Below are 6,060 nucleotides of genomic sequence, written 5' to 3'. Positions count from 1 at the left end.
AGCCGAAAATGTCAACGTTCAGTTCGGTATTCAGACAAAAAACGTCCACAATCCAAGGGCAGATTCTCAGGACTGGAGTTTTTCTCACACCTAAATCTCATGGAGCACAATTCCTGGGGTCTATTTGACACACCACACCTGTCAAATCCCAGGGAATGAGACTGAGATCTATCTGACACAGGGATATTACTGAACAGCAACCCTCACAAATAATAAATCAGAGGTCAATGTTGATCAGGCAAGTCAGAGCTCGTGAGTACTTGAAATATTCAGCCATTGGGATCTATGTGACGCAAGACGGAATTGAGAACCAATCAGAGCAAATGTTTACAGAGTCTGGAAACTATCAGCAGAGGAGAACAGTCCCAATTTCTCAGAGTTGGTGAGGTGTATCATCCCGGGAATAGTGTTGTGAATCAGTCACGCACTCAATCTCATAACTTCGCATCTTTTCAAAAACGTGGCACCGGAAACAAGATGCAACATCCCAGGTGAGACAAGAGACTGTTTTATTTGAGTTTCATATAATTGCTTTGTGTTTGTTCTCTACGGCGTTATTGATGAAGTAGGGATTATTTGCTCTTCTGTCCACGTGTTCCCTGATTTGTGCACATACACACGGGGGATCCTCTGCTCCTTCACCCCTTTGGGTTTACACCCTTACTGTTGTATGTTCCTCTGAGTTCATCACTAAACAAAGAAGCACGTCACACCTCCCTGAGACTGAGATCAATCTGACACACCGATGTTAATGAATAACAATCCTCAAAAATGATAAATCACAGGTTGATTTCGATCAGGGAAGGCAGAGATGAGAAGTTTTGGAAACCCTGCTGCTTTCCATGTCCTGTCCCACAACCCTCTGTCAAACTTGATGCTCTTAGCTGTTCTTCCAATATCCTAACATTTTATCTTAAATTGCTATTAATATTTTTCTGTAATTTTGCATTATATACCAAAGCACAGGGTGAACCAACAAGGACCCCAAACACTGAACTCTGAGAACGTACACAATAAGGCAACCTACATTCTGAAACGGCAAACCCCCGTTAACAAATAGTTGACAAGTACAAAACAGTGGCTGAGATTAACTTGAACTCATCAAAATAAAAGGAAAGTCCTCTGGAGGTACAGCGGTGTAGGCAAGAACTGGGCAGACAGAATGGAGATCGGTTTGTAAAATTCTTGTTTATATCCAGAATGTTCCTTCCACACAATGTAACCTTTTATTTCCCATCACCCAAATCACCCATGGTATCTTTATTTTCAGCTACGAACCATCACCTGTAAATTGAATAATTTATGTTCAAAGCCCCTCCCACCATCAAAGGTTCGGCAGAAATAGGAAGAGCTAGAAGGAGATTGGAGTCAATTTTTCTTGTGGTGAAATATAAGTGCTGTTCTAACACAAGGTATTTCTGAGGGATGGTCCAGTGAAGCTATGTGGATAGAACTCATAAATAAGAAGGGCATGATTACTTAGATGCAATTGTAATAGTCCCCCCAGTAGTCAGAGTGAAATTGAGCAACAAATATGTTGAAAGATCTTATTTATATGTAAAAATAATAGGATTGTAACAATCGCAAATTATAAACTTCCAAACATACCATGGGACAGCCATGGTCTTAAGAGCTTGGATGGTGAGGAATTTGGTAAGTGCTAAAGTAAATGTTTTTCATTAATATGCAGATGTAACTATCACAGAAGGAGCAAACCTGACCTACTCTTGTGATACAAGGCAGGGCAAGTGACTGAATGGTTAGTAGGGGAGCTTTTTGGGGCCGGGGTCATAATTCGATTAGTTGTAAAATATCTATGGAAAGGATTGGCATTATATATAAGTTAAAATTCTGAATTGGACTAGGGCAAATTTTGATAGTATGAGACAAAAAACTTTCAAGGGTTGGTTGGAGTAGACTGTTTGCAGCTCAAGGGACGGCTGGCAAGAGTGAAGCTTTCAGAAGTAAGATAACGAGAGTTCAGAGGCGTGATTTTCCTGTTAGTGTGAAGATAAGGCTGGTAAGAGGAGGGAACACTTGAGGAATAAAGATATTGAGGCTCTGGTTCAGATTAAGAATGAATCATATATTAGATATAGATAAATGAGATCAAGTGAATCTCGAAGAGTCCAAGAGGTGCAGGGACATTCTAAAGAGGGAAATGAGGAGGGCAAGAAAGGAAAATGAGATAGCCTTGGGAGATAATGTTAAAGATAATCCAAAGAGATTCGACTAGTACATTAAGAGCAAAGGGGTAGATCATAGAGTCATAGAGATTTACAACTTGGAAACAGGTCTTTCAGTCTCACTTGCCCATGCTGACCAGATATTCTAAACTAATCTAGTCCCATTTGCCAGTACTTGTCCGATATCCCTCTAAACCCCTCCTATTCGTATACACATTCAGATGCCTTTTATATGTTGAAATTGCACCAGCCTCCACCGCTTCCTCTGGCAGTTCATTCTTTACACACCATCCTCAGCATGAACATGTTACTCCTTAGGTACTTTCAACTTTTTCCCCTCTCACTCTAAACCTATACTCACGAGTATAGGTTTAGGTGAGACTCCACCCACCTCAGGGAAAAAACCTTGTCTATTCACCGTATCCATGCCTCTGATGATTTTATAAACATTTATAAAGTCACGCCTCAGTCTCCAACGCTCCAGAGAAATCAGCTCCAGCCTATTCAGCCTCTCCCTATATAACTCTACATGGCTGTGAATATGTATAAGCCTAGAGGGATGACTTCATAAATCATGTTACATTTTATATAAATGCTGTTTTTTTAAATGATCATTTAGCTTAAAATGGAGGATGGGTGCCTTTTCAATTTCATACCAGTAGCACAGAAAGACCTGAGGAAATAAACTGCAACAAAAAAAATGGAGAAAAAGTTATTGCACTACGGATAATCTCACCATATCATTCGTGTAAAAAATAATTCCCTGTTTTGACCTTGCAGTTAATAGAGTCTATTAATTAGTCCTGTGTTTGTAATAATTTTCATCTATCTGTCATTCCACATTTAGTTGTTATAGTTACCGTGTGGATTACTGCACGTCTCTAAAAATTCAAAACAAAATAAAGTAAAACTGCAAATTAAATATTGTATCTAATTACGACAAAAAAGTTAGCAATTCAATGATACCAAATTGGAAAGGAATGTTGAAATGTAGCCAATTCTGAGGCCTACAAGAGGTTGCAAGCGATCATTAATTAATTTACGGTATGTTCAAATAATTAGCAAATGAAGATCCACACAGATAAACGTAAGGTGTTACATCGTGGTAGGAATAATGTGCAGGTCATTTATTCAAAGATGCACATCTAAGTGAGGGAGACAAACAAAGGGATTTCAGACAATTACATCAGTCACTAACAATTTCACCACAGGTTCCAAAGGCCATAAAAATGCAAACAAATCTCTAAATTTTATCTCGAAAGGGATAGATTTGAAAGTAGGGTCCCTATAAAAATTTGGTTGACTATAATTAAGAGTATTGCCTGCAGTTCCAGTTGACATATTAAAGAATGTATGAGAAAGAGTGAAGAGAAGATTTATAAAAATGCTGCACAAGTTTCTGGCTGTGCATATCAAGGAAGAATTGTTGTGCTGTTCACTTCTCTCTTGAAAAGAAGGCTGACAGTTCTAAAATTATGAAAGGTTTTGAAGGAGAAGATACAGAGAAAACATTTCACTTTGGGATAGAACATAACTAGAGGCTGTCAATATAAGGCGGTACCTCAAGAAATCCAAAAGGGAATTCAGAAGAAACCTCTTCACTGAAAGAATGATGAGAACGGGGAATATGTGACCAGACGGAATAGTTGAAATCAATAGTTTAGATGTATTTTAAGGAAACTAGGCGAGCACTTGGAAGGGATGGGAATAGAGAATTACAATGGGCGATTTAGATGAGGAAAGATGTGAAACACCTTGAGTGGAACATAAGCACTGGCATGGACTGATTGTGCCAAATGGTCTGTTTTTCCTCTGTAACCCTATGTATAAAATTTCCATTGTATGAAACAAAAAGTGTATTCAGAACAGCTAGAAAAATTATAAAGTTTCTCACAAAAAAGTCTCGAGTATTCAGCAGTGAATGTAAATGAGTTTATCACATGGCCACACTTCACTATTTGCTTAATAGCACTAAAAAGCATTAATCACAATACTCGTACTAGGAGTAGGAGTAACCCATTGTTCATGCACCAATTGGGGGTTCTTAATGACTTATTAATGGCTTCAGTAGGACCTGCCAACCTGGTCCTGGGAATGTTGTGAACACTCTAGCCCTCACGGCTTCTTTCACTCACATACTCTGATTTCCAGTTCCCGTAATGATCGCTACCATGGACAGGAGACTGTTCCAGTATGCAGATGGGATACCCTGTTGTGAGCCATGAGGTACTTCATTAGGAGGGACATCCTGCAGGCGTGTCTCTAGGATGCAGGAGGAGGTCTCCCACGCAATAGAGGACCCACCTACTGCTAATAAACTGCCAGTACTGGCGGGAACAGACTCTACATTGACCACCTGAGTGGTCATCTTTTCCCTAATTTGGGATCAATAAAATACTACGGAGGTGGAAATATGAGAGCCACTGAAACTCCTTCCTTCCCTTGTCATCTTCCACTGTATTATCTACCTAATGACCTTGCTGCCTGTCCCTTGAGGCCTGATAGACCCCAGTCCCATTCCAATATTCAAGAACATGAAGAGCTGGAAAACTGGTCAAAATTGATAAAGCTTAACACAAACAGTTTTGACCTGACTGTCAAATTCTAAAGTGTAGCTTGAGATGAGTTCAATAAAAATGGCAGAAGTACAGAAACAACCGCTTCCATCCATCAGGAACAAATTTCTCTGAATGGGAACGGGATGGTCCGCTATTTGGAATGGAGCAGTGTATTTGAAGAGTTAACGAGGAGCAGCAATGTGATGTGATGGATGTGCGCACAGTTTGAAGCTGTTTGCGGATTCAGTTTTGCTAAAGGTTTGGCAGATACATTCCAATTAAATCTGCCAAAAGTGGACATTATTACTCACATTTATGAGATGCTTTAACGTAGAACATAGAAAAGTACAGCGCAGAACAGGCCCTCAGACCCACGACAGTGTGCCGAGTTTTAATCCTAATGTAAAATATAATAACAACCTACACATCCCTCAACTCCCTGCTAACCATGTGCATGTCCAGCAGTCACTTAAATGTCCCTAATGACTCTGCTTCCGCCACCACCGCTGGCAATGTATTCCATGCATTCACACCTCTCTGTGTAAAGAACCTACTCGAACCTCTCCTCTATACCTTTCTCCTAATATCTTAAAACTATGACCCTCTTATACCTGTCAATTCTGCCCTGCGGAAAATTCTCTGGCTTTGATTTTATCTATTCCTCTCATTATTTTGGACACCTCAATCAGGTCTCCTCGCTTCCTCCTTCTCTCCTGAGAGAAAAGTCTGAGCTTATTCAACCTTTCTTCATAAGGCAAGCCCTCCAGTCGAGGCAGCATCCTGGTAAGCCTTCTTTGCACCCTCTCCAAAGCCTGTATATACTTCTTGTAGCAGGGTGACCAGAACTGGACACAATATTCCAATCGTGGTCTCACCAGGGACATGTAGAGCTGAAGCAAAACCTCGAGGCTCTCAAACTCGATTTCCCTGTAAATGAAAGCCTAAACATCATATGCTTTCTTAACAACCCTATCCATTTGGGTGGCAACTTTGAGGGATCTATGTACTTGCACACCCAGATCCCTCTGTTCATCCACACTGCCAAGAATCCTGTATTTAACCCTATATTCAGTATTTGAGTTCGACCTTCCAAACTGGAAAAGGATGCACTGAAAGCCAAACAGGAGAAGGTGGTTGGCATGTATCAGTAGAGTTTGGACCAATGACCAGAAACATGAAACTGCCTTTTAAGTAAGCTTTCAAAGAGAGAATGAGTAAAGAGGGCATCTGAGGAAGTTTATAAGTAAAGTACAGCTAATTAAGGGGACTTGACCATACTCGTGGACAAAAAGATATAAAGCAATCAGAGAACCAAA

The sequence above is a fragment of the Chiloscyllium punctatum genome, chromosome 31 (genome assembly GCF_047496795.1).
Source record: "Chiloscyllium punctatum isolate Juve2018m chromosome 31, sChiPun1.3, whole genome shotgun sequence".
In the NCBI taxonomy this organism is placed as follows: domain Eukaryota; kingdom Metazoa; phylum Chordata; class Chondrichthyes; order Orectolobiformes; family Hemiscylliidae; genus Chiloscyllium; species Chiloscyllium punctatum.
The sequence above is the reverse complement of the archived record's forward strand: the minus strand, read 5'-3'. Positions refer to the sequence as shown.